Source organism: Alligator mississippiensis, chromosome 7 (genome assembly GCF_030867095.1).
Source record: "Alligator mississippiensis isolate rAllMis1 chromosome 7, rAllMis1, whole genome shotgun sequence".
NCBI classification, from domain to species: Eukaryota; Metazoa; Chordata; order Crocodylia; family Alligatoridae; genus Alligator; species Alligator mississippiensis.
Window position 1 is genome coordinate 19,602,875 of NC_081830.1, and position 11,839 is coordinate 19,614,713.

Genomic DNA, 11,839 nt, shown 5'->3' on the forward strand with positions numbered 1-11,839 from the left:
AGTAAGAAAGCATTTGCCTTTCTCATGCCATTTGTTCCCATACATATTCCTCTCTGAAAAGCAGGGCTCTCAGCTTCTGACCTCTCCCAGCATGCCAGCTGGCACATAGTCTTCTGTTCTTGGGACTCTTATCTGCCTTTTCAATGCTAGTCAGAGGCACTAAATAAGAACCAGGTTGCTAAGCCAAGGACTAGCATGGACTCCTGAGAGCCGCTGTTGTCTGCACAGGGTTAACTGAGGAGTGGGAGAAGGGATGGAAGCGCAGGATCCTGGAGCTGCTAAGGCCCCTTCAACCAGATACTTTTGCTTAGTGTGGGTTTATGCCCACTTTACAGTTGCACAGAGGAAAAGGGTGTTGGATCTTGCTTTCAAATGCTCATTTCCACAGGCTGCAAGCCCCTTGGCTGCAAGCGTTCTCCTGCAACCTTTTTGTAACTATCTTCCACATATGGCTCCATAAAAATGAGCTGTGGACCTAGCTACCCCAGGATACCCTTTGACAGTTGAAAGCCTCGTCTTCAGCTAGTGTAACATGGTGTAGTTCTGCTAAGATTTGTTCCTAGGTTGTTGAGCAAAGTTTACAATGGGCACATCTACACATGCAAATAAGTGTGACTAAATTTAATGTGCACTAAGCAATTTTTGGCAGGTGTCTACACATGCAGAAACTTGGGACTAAAGTAAATCCCAAGTCCCTCCAGTCCTGCCATGTGCCCCTGTGGCCACCTGAGGGAGCCCCAGCCTCTGGCCACATGGCTGCCAGCACTTGGGACTAACTAGTCCCAAATTGAAGCCTGGAGAGGCGGCCAACCAGGAGCCCTGGGGCTGGCTTCAGTCTGGCCCCTTAGTGGCTGGGCAGACCCAGCACTAAAGTTAGTGCCAGGTCACGTCTACATGTGCGTGAACGTGCTTTAACTAATCACGCTTAAATTTGATACCTGCATTTGCAGGTATCAAATTTAGGTACAATGACCCTAAATTAATGTGCATTAAGGGCATGCACATGTAGATGCATGCCCATAATGTGCATTCATTTAGGGTAATGAGCATTAATGTGTCTCATGTGGATGTGCCCAATGAGATTGCAAAGGTCTTGACCAAAGCTCCAGGTCCAAACCTCTCTCCTAGCCTGCCTTCAGGCTTGCATTTTACAAATGGGCCCTACAGATGAAACCTAAGCCAGATAACACAAAATCCTTGAACTTCACGGTGTTCAGACTCTGTGTGCATCTGAATTTCATGAGTTCTGGCTCTAGATTAGCAATTTGACAGAGCAGGCATTACATCTGCAGTAATATAGTCAAGCATAGGTATTCAGGAATTATTGATCCTCATGCTCCAGGGCATGAATTGATTACCTACTTGGATCAGGAAGGATTCTTCCCTGATCGGGAAAAATGCACAATGCAATGGGCCCCACCCTTTTCAAGAAGATGCATACAAATTGGGGAGGGCAGAAGAGTGATAAAAGGTTTAGCAAACACAAGCTACAAAGAAAGGCTGAAATAATTGTGTTTGCTTAGTCCAAAAAAAAGGAAGACTACGAGGTTAATGCAATAGATTATAAAAGGTTGTTATCAAGGCAGAGATGTTCAATTGTTCTCTGTGTCCACTGGGTGTAGGACAAGAAGCAGTTAGCTTAATTTGCAACAAAGAATATTTAGATTATATAGCGGGAAAAGCTTTCTAACTCTAGGGTAGCGAGGCACTGAAATAAGCTACCTAGGGAGGGTGTAGAATCTCCTTCAGTGGAGGGTTTTTAAGATGAGGTTAAACAGACATCTGTCAGGGATAGTTTAGGTATATTTAATCCTGCCTCAGAGCAGCATGGTTTGAACAACTGGTCTCTTGAGGTCCCTTGCATCCTACATTTCTCTGAGTGGTTTGTGCTACTCTTGGAAGTAGTGATTTCCAGTCTTCCAGGGTTTGCAAGCTCACATCTGGTGCTAGCTGAATTTCCAGAGGACTCACAATCCCCTGTTTGGGAACTGCTGCTCTAAAGCATCTACACTGCTGTACTGCCTGAATTATAAATCTGCTTCAGTACGTTCAGTAGTTCCTATGTGTATTTCTACTGAACTGTGCTAGAAATGATAAATAGACAGCTTGCCTGAGCTCAGGAGATGGAGGTTCAGCTCCAAGCTCTAAAAAAGTCCCCTTCCACAACATTAAAAAAGACGTTTCACTGCTGGTGCACTCATTCACCAAATATTAAGGGGTGGGGGGCGGTGCTCCTTGTTTGCCCTGCCTTTTCATGCTGCGGCTCTTTGGGGCAAAGATGTGGCCATAAGAGGGGAGCAGGGGGCAGCACTCATCTCAGTGGCTCCATTAATGAGATTTCTCTCTCTCCATGTGTGTGGGAAATGAACTCACATGAGCAGAGATTTTCCACTATTCCACGTCTCCCTTGCTCCACACGCCATGGCCACATCCAGTTATTTCCAAGGGTGTCACGCGGTATTAACAGGTGACAAATGGTTCAGGCCTGGAGAAGCACTTAGGCGACTGGCTGTGTCACTATAATTCCTGCGCAAATCGTATGAGCCAGAATTATTTCCCTTCTCCCCCAGCCTCCAGTGCGTGGGTCCAAGTAACTCCTACACTTGACCACTGCACTGTGTATTACTAGGCACTTTTCCATGACCAGGCTGGCTTCTCCCAGAATGAATGTATAGGCTCCTTAGACCTCTGCCTCTTGCATTTCCAGGCAATGCATTTCCATCTGAAAAGGGAATTTAAAAACTATTAGTCAGGGAACACAGCAGATAGTAACTATAGCAATGCATCAATCACAGCGTGGTAATTACACAGCACCGGGTTGCCTGTAAAGGCCGGTCTACCTGGCAGAAAATGGCAGTAATCAGCCTATTGGCAGCAGACAATACAGCATCATTTGTAATTCTTATGGCTGCATGTTCTTCGTTTCACAGGGGCTGGTTGCTAATCAATGAGTTGCCATGGTTACCCAGCATTGCATGGCTATCAATACAGGATGAGATGCTGAGAAATTAGTGAGGCTTTCAGCTGTGACTGCTGGAGAGGATTTCAGGAAGGGGATCTGCTTGCTTTAAGTCCCCCCACCTCCCCATTCCCAAACACCCCACAGGCTGGAAGCTCCTGGAGCTCATGAAGCTCATTTAAACTCTATACCTGGTTTCTACTCCACAATCAAGGTGAGATAGTCAAAGCATCCTGCTTGCTGCTTTGCACAGCATACGCCTTGCTTATCCCAGCTACTACCTTACAGAAAGACTCTGGGTTCGAGTCCTGCCAGACCCTCAGGTAGAACGATGGCAGCACCTATAGGCTTCAGGCAAGACAGGTTGTCTGACTGATCTGTAGGACTGGATGGTCCCTGTCCCAAAGTGCTTTGATCTCAAGGTCACGTAGGAAGCTCATGACAGAGGTAGGTCTTGAATACAGGTCTAGGAAAGCTTGGTCTAGTGGCATCTGCAGCAGACCACCCTTCACAAGAATAAGAAGAGTGGGTGAAGGCGTCTCTTAGCATAGCAGGCCTTTGTTATTTTAATAAAGCCTGCCAGCCCTACAGTCACAGCAGCAGCGTAACAACTTCCAAACCAGCCCCCAAAGTCAGGGACTTGGCTCTTAATCTTAGTCAAACACGTGCTAACAGGAGTGGGAAGATTTCTGCTAATAACCTCATTACTTTAATATGCAGCAGTATTAAAAAAAAAAAGAAAATGACACTTGATGTTCAAGAAATTTAAGTCTAGTTACAAATCAATTAATTTCCTAGATTGTTCTTATTAAAGTAATTAAATTACCTACTTGAAGCTAGAATGTGCAAAGAAACCTTGGCTTTTTTTTTTTTTTTTTTTTTGTGCCCCTCTGGTGCTGCATGAAATCGCGGTTTTGGTTTGGCTATATGAACAGTCTCATATACATGTCAGACCAGAGAAGTAGTTAGAGAGCATGAGGGGCTGGGAGGCAGGGTTCCCACACTGTACACCCAGAGCTGGGAAGGAAGGTGGTGTGGGGGTTACTCGAGGGAAGAGGCAGCCCATTCTTTGGGTTTCCAGTCCAGTGCCAAGAGGGTGAGTGGCTTAGTGGTTGCAGCTGGCTGTAAGATTTAAGGATCTCAGGGGAAAGTTGCATGTGCCAGTGTTCGGAGTAGAGCCATGGGGGTTGGGAAATCCAGCACTGCTTTTGCACCAATTTGCTTTGTGATCTCAGGCAAGTCAAAGTTTCCTCAATGCATGGAAAAGTGAGATCTAAGGATCTGTCCTCATCTTCCAGAAGCTTTAAAAACCCCAAGTAGGGAGAAGCACTGGGCAAAGCACCGTTTTCTACTTATCGAGACCAAAGCCACTGACACCCAAAATGCCCAGGTCTTTTCCTTAACAGTGGCAGTCTCACAGGCCTCTCAGCAGGCCCCATGGCAATAGAAGGGGCTTGCCCGTCTGTACATTCATGTTAGGGTTGTGTGTGGAGTGAAAAATGAGTCCGGACTAAAATGCAAACTTTGCCCAGGCTCCTTCAACCGCTACCATGTTTGCCTGACTTATCTGATCCCAGCCTCTTGCAGCTGGTTTCCTTAATGTTCATTGCATTCATATGGGTAAAGCTGGTACATGAGGCCAAGGGCTTTAATTTTTTTTTATGAAGATGATTACATGTCCCCAGGCTAAACAAGCTCCCTGTAGCTTCTGTTGCTGTCAATACAGTATGCTCCAAATCCACCAAGAAAAACAAGATCCAGGGGCATTTATCCAGTTGCTAAAGCCTGGTTTTTCCATCCGTTCACCAGTGGCTGTCACAATCAAAGCGGGCTTTCTTTTAGGCTCTGTATGAAGTGCCCATCACTGGGCATTTAATGAAATATTCAGTCCAATTCCTCACTGCTAGATGCATCGTGTTCTCCTACTTGTCTGTGCAAAGTGAGTGCAACACACTAGTGATGGGAATGGAAGATTTTGTTAGGGGACAAGGGTGCACTCACTTTGCCTAGGGATAAAAAGCTACATAAGGACTCAAACCCCTTGTGTGTGTAAGTTTGAAGAGGGCAATTTATTTAACTGTGGAACATCTGATACAGCTATTAAATAGCAACAGCAGCCTCTTGTGGGCATGGAGAGTGGTACAGGTGTAAATCTGAACCTGGAAATTGTTGTTTGTACAAGCTCTCTTATGTACTTGCTAGAGTAAAGAGTGTTAGGAGCAGACCTGAGGAGTGGGGAAACATTAATATAAATTGAAATCATCACCACTGGCCAGATCCTGATGTCTGTGCTCAAGTGAATGCCTGAGTACAACTTCAAGATTTAAAACCACTACATCATGATTGAGTGACCATTTTTTACCATATGGATTTGTCAATGAAAACGAGCAGGAACTTGGACTAAGACACTGTGTGTTAGACATGCTCTTTGTGACTGGCAGCTGTCAACCAAACCACCTCAAACTCTCATCCTAGTCAACTGACCTGATCATTTTGGTGTTGACAATTCAGCTGGAAGTCATGCCATGCGATCTTGTGGCTGCCTATAAATTCACCAGGGCAGGGCAGCAGGGAATAGGAGATGCTCTATTTACTAGGGCACCCCCTGGAGTAACTAGGAACAATGGTCACAAATTGTCTGAGAGCATTTAGGTTAGGCATTAGAAATAACTTCTTTACAGCAAGGATTGCCAGAATCTGGAACGGGCTTTCAAGGGAGGTGGTGCTCTCCTCTACCCTGGGGGTCTTCAAGGGGAGACTGGACAAGCAGCTAGCTGGGGTAGTCTGACCCCAGTGCTCTTTCCTGCCCAGGGCAGGGGGTTGGACTCGATGACCTACTGAGGTCCCTTCCAACCCTAATATATATGAATTTTGTGTCTCTTTTCTTCTCTGCTTCCCATGCTTCTGCCACTATGGTATAGTCTTGATTTTGTGTTATACCATAGGTCCAGGGCCATTTAAACCTGATGAAGTTATTGCATGTCTTTACGCAAACATTTCACTATCACAGTAACACTTCCAAACCCCATTTTAACCAACACCCTGTTATTCTAAACTCTATATGACCACCTGGTGACAGACGGCACCAGGAGAACATATAGTTTGACTACATGAGAGATATAAAGTGGCAATGCCTAAGGCCAATAGAACAGCCATGAGAACTGAAATAACTCAGGTCCTGTCCCTCCACCAGATCACCCTGATCTTCCCACTACAGAGGACAGTTCTGCTCAGGCCAGATGACTTAACATAACAGGACCTGTCTGTTAACAACCCACTTGGGCCATCTTCTAAGCCTTGACAAACACAGGAGTTTCCCAGCTCCGATTCAGACCTTGCATTTGCATCTAGGAGGTTCTGAGTTAGTCTGTGCTAGTGACAGTGTTGGCAGCTGTGGAGATCCCATTCTGATCCATCGTGCTCACATAGAGAGGAGGAGTCCTGGGGTCACACAGGTTTCTGGTATGAAGAACACACTTGTTTCCTCTGTGTATTCCTGTTTATCAAGGTGCTTTGAGTAGATGATGTGATATCTTCCATTAGACCAACTGAGTACACTGTGTATTCCTGATTATCAGGGATGCAGCCAGCAGAGAGCAGTGCAAGCTAAGGACAAACACCAAACAGCTCAATGAACCCAGCAGATTGCTGCAAGCAAGACTTCACATAGGGGAGTCACAGAGTCGACACTTTACTGCCCAGCTGAACACTAGCAATGAGGCTTTTCTGCATCCCCACAAGGTTGAAGGACCCACTGGGTCTAAGCTCCTTCAACCTTTCTCTGGAATCAGAAATTCCTCTAAGCGTGGTCTCTTTCTAGCCAGATGTCACAAGCTCCTTGTGTTTCTCTCCTAATACCATTCTTTCAGTTTATTCCCAGGGCATTAGCAGGCCAGTAACACTGGATATAAGATACGGTTGGTTCAGACAGAGGATCTGGATGCAGCAGAAGAGGGTTGAAACCTCATTCTTGTCCAAAGAGGCCTCCAAACTCTAATCAACAAAATCATCAGCTGTTTTCTCCTTGCTCTACTGCTGTTGCTCTGGTGTCCCATGTTCAGGCATCTCCCCACTCCACCCCAGCACAGCTATTACCTCTGGCAATCCCCAGGCAGGAAATGCTGGCTGAAAGCTCCAGAATTTTCACCTGCTTCCTTCAGCTGTGACTGTGACATTGATTGACAGCCCCCCAGTGATCAGTCTGTCACAAAACCCTTTCCCATAGTGACAGCCCCTGGCTCCAGGGAGAAGTGAGATTCTCCGGGAAGGAGCGGCTGTCAGCGCAGCATCTGCTACAAGGCGGGATTGCTCTGCCCTTTGACAGCTTCAGCATGGCAGCTGCCCTATTCGCTCTTTCTGCCCTCGCCCATGGGAGGCTGGGCTGAACATGGCAAAGACCTGACAGCCACGCAGTAGAAGCTCATCTGCTGTCCAGGTCACTTGAGATGTGGCCAGGAGCAGGTCAGGCATCCCTGTCCTTTGTTTGATGAGAGCAGGCAAGTAAAGTGCTTGCAGCTCTATAGCTTGAGTTGCTTATTTCTAACTGGGAGAATGACTCCCACCCCCACAGACACAGAGCCAAGAGGGATGAACAGGCTGGCGGTGGAGGTATGACAACCACATGGAGATCTGCCCACATTAGCTCAGCAGGGAAGAAGGGACTCAGGCTGCACAAGCTGGCCTGGGACCCTGTGCGTTTGCTTGAACAACTAACTTGCACAGAAGTCATTAGCACATTATCCTAGGATCAAGGGCAGCTTTTCTAGAGGCTTTGAGTAGGACCTATGGAGAGAGAGAGAGGGGTTAAGGCAAGAGGACAAGATGGATGCTGAAGCCAGGGAGCCAGATAAAGTGCCTCTAAATGGGATCAGAGCAGAGAAGCCACTCCTTGTCCAGGAAGCTTGCTGAAGGAAATCCCCTCTCGCACATACACACACACACACACACACTTTCTTCTCTAGGCCTAATGGGCTTGGTTTTATCTTGCACTGTCAGAAACAAAAGATTTATTATGCAAGTGAAACTATCTTTCTTCTGGGAAGGGAAACTCACCCACCCAAGCAGGCTTCTGCCTCAGCCCCAGAAAACATGGAGAGCATGAAGTCAGCTATGACTATTGGCAGAGACAGCTCCACTTAGTCCGAAGGGCCAGCTATGACTATGGGCAGAGACAGATCCACTTAGTCCAAAGGGCCGGCTCTGACTATGGGCAGAGACAGATCCACTTAGTCCAAAGGGCCGGCTCTGACTATGGGCAGAGACAGATCCACTTAGTCCAAAGGCTATGAGCAGAGACAGATCCACTTAGTCCAAAGGGCCAGCTATGACTGTGGGCAGAGACATCCACTTAGTCCAAGGGGCCAACTCAGTGGATGCTGAGGAAACACACTGCATCTCAGCAAGAAGAGCAACGGGGCAGGGAACAGCAACTCACCACCCAACACACCACCCTGGGGCTGGCCACGGAGAACTGTTGTCCTCTGGTTGTCATTGCCTATTCTGCCAATACAGGGACAAGGGCCTGCAGCCCCAGCTTCCCACCTGTCTCTGAGCTACTTCCTATTCCTTCTCCCACACAGATATGCTGCTCCACCGGCCCACAATGTGATCACCCTCCTCTTCTAGCCAAAGCTAGCACACTCCTGTAACTCACACAATCAGTATCATCCTCAAATTACCCTTTCCCTGCCTTTCCCCAGTGTTCCCGTCTCCTAAGGGAACCCTGAAACATCCTTTTCCCCCCTGGATGTTTTCTGGCTACCTTGGAGCCCTTCCCTTATGAATTACCCCCTTCTCCCACCTGGGATTCCTCTTTCCAGCTTCATGTGCAACCACTTCACTAATTGCTTTCTAGTTCCAGTTAATTCTTTCAGGATTGGTGTGGAGCTGAGACATCCTATAGATGGGATTGCATGGCTCAGTCCCCAAGGTCTGTGTTTTCCTCTTGGCAGTGAGTTCCTTGTCAGCATCTCCCCAAAGGCAGCTCTGCAAAATTCTGCATGTCCCCTGACCTGTTTTCCCCTGCCTGAGGTTGTAAGGTCACTGGTGAGGCTGTGATCATCTCTGAGGTTAGACTGACTTGCTTTTAGACTGATATATATGACTATACTGAATTAACCTTATGTTGGACTTCTTGTGCTAATAGTCCCTCCAGGGGGGCTTGAAAAGAGGCCCTCCAGAGCCAGCTGATACTAGGCTCTTCGCCACAAAGGCAGCTGATCAGAGCTGACATGCTTGGAGGGTTTTATGATGTGTAGCAAACAAGGAATTTCCCCTGTAAGGCAGGCCATTAAAGAATCAGCCGACGCAGCACATGTGTAACTGAGCCGTGAATGTTCCCTCTGGGTGGCAAACGGTGACAGCCTGGGAGCCAGTTGGAGTCTGGGCCTTTTGCATTTTACCCCATACCCATAGTGCGGTGATCTGCAGAGCAGATCTGGGAATGGACCTCCCAGGCTTGTCCTCTACTTGGTAGACTGGAATCCCTGCAAAAAATGGGACTTGCCAGGATCAAGCTGACCCTACACAGCTGCCATATGCACAGTACATAGGTTTTGGCCAGTAAGAGAAGCGATGGGAGAACTCGGCCTTTGATCTGGCTTTTCCCTTTACAAACAACAGTGGAAATGGTCACACTGATCTTTGTGCTGGTTTGTCTAAATCAATATAATTTTACTGATATCAAAAAACCTCTGTGTTGGCCAGTTCTTAGCCTTAGACAGAGCTAACTTTCCATGAACTGATTTGCACTCAATTCATCCGTAAGTGAAACATGGGACAATTGTATGTTTGTTTCCTTAACAGAGCTGAGCTGCACGGAGTCCCCCAGGCCATTCCTCCAGGGTCCTTTAACCCAGTTTAAACATGATGTATTTAAGCTGAGCTAGAGTTCATTATATTAACTGGTCCTGAGCAATCCTGGAAGGCAAAGCCTGGAAGTGGGTGTTGCTGTCTTTGCCTTTATTCTTTCACATATTGTGGCTGAACAATTGATGACTGTTTCATCATGTTGCACCAAGAGCTTGGGAGGTTGAAGGAGTTAATTAACTGGTGCTTGCAAAATGCTTTGAGTACCTTTCAGGAGCAGTGCGGGTGAAGCACACTGGAGTGACTAGGCTTTGCCTGCAGTGGGAAGGAGTTATAGCTTGTCTGGTCGTGCTGGCAACGTCCCCTGAGCATAGACACACGGGAGCCAGATTCTGCCCGAAGTGAGCTAATCAGCATTCCCCCGCCACACACACCTCATCTTATCTCCCTTTGCACTAACCTGTTTGCCCTTGTCTGTACTAAGAGGTCAGGGATGGAGGAGTTGCATTTATTGCTGCATCAAAGCTGTTCTGCAATGCACACAAGGCCTTGGCCATCACTTAGCCCTGAAAATCCCTCCTAAAAAACCCCTCTGCCTATGAACCAAACCTCCCTTCAAAATTTGATCAAACAAGATGAAATAAGCATATGACCTTAGATAGTCAACACAGTCCCAAATAGGATGGAAAGTGTGTGCGCATTTAATTTTTCTCCTTCTAGTGTATGGTGGAAAAGCCCCCATGACAGGGTTTGACAGACTCACAACTACTCAGTTCCAGAGGTCAGGGTAGAAACAAAGGCTGGTATTGCACCAGGAGGTTTAAGGGTGTTGCGTACCTGCCATCCAGGGAATTTTGACGGCATTTGAGTGTCTAACTCCCTCAGATCCTGAAATCCCAGAAGTCATTTATTTTAAAAACTCACATGCTGCTAATAAAGGAAAGCACAGCAAGGCAGCAATGACCCAACCTTGCTCCATGCCAGTGCACTGCGGTGAGCGTCGAGAGCTATAAATCCTCTCTCTATACATCAAGGCCTTATCATTAGAGCTGAAAGCAGACATATCGTAATGCTGTGAACTGGGATGCTCTTGCAAAGTTCATCACCTTGCATTTTTAATTTGCACTTGAAAGGGCACTTCTGACTGCTATATGAATAAATAAGGGAAAAGAAGGAAAGTAGAGCAGAAACATTGGTGGGCATTGGAGCTGTCCAGGTTCTCTTTCTAATGCTATCAGCCCAGCTGTCAGTTTTCTTTTAGCAGGAGGTAGATGTTAGATGACCTCTACTAATGGCTGATTTGTCTAGAAAGCAACCACAGATTGCAGTTAAAGCACAAGCTAGGCAGGTTTTCAAAAGGGCACAGAGTCAGCTATTCCCACTGCTCAACACCAGAACAGAGCCAGATACTCAAAAGTGCCTTTGAGAATCCAGCTATATTTTTTGACACCCAGGAAACAGATTTTCCCAAGTGCTCAGCACCCACATTTGGGGAAATCAGCTCTAACCTTTGGCACCTGATTTTCAAAAACATTCACCCCTGCTTTTAGGACCGCCAGCCCGACTGTGGACCAGATGGGATCAGCTAGAGCTGGAGGGCCGGTATATGCTGATATCCTGCTGAGTACCAATTCCACCGAGACAAGACCATCAAGCCATTCCTTGCTGTTCTAAGTAACACATCAGTGAGGTGAAGAGTTTCTGTAGCCGCAGACCTAGAGTACTATAAAAGCACATAAAGAGACTTATGTAGTCATTATGCAAAGAACTGGCTCCTTTATGGGTTTAGATTGTAGTTTATAATATATTAAGCTAAACTGCAAAGCACATTTGGCTTTTATGGACCTCCATAAACAAGGATAGCAGTGTGCTTGGGAGAGGGCCTGCGGAGCAGGCTGCTTCATCGGGATGGATTGCTTACCCATCCCTCCACACCTACTGCATATTAGCAGTCATCCCACAGGAGCAATGGCATGGAGGAAAGCAGATTAGACGGGCAAACCAAGAAACAGGATCTTCTTAGTTGCTTCCAGGAGGGAATTGTGTGCTAGAAAGGAAGTGACACTATTGAAT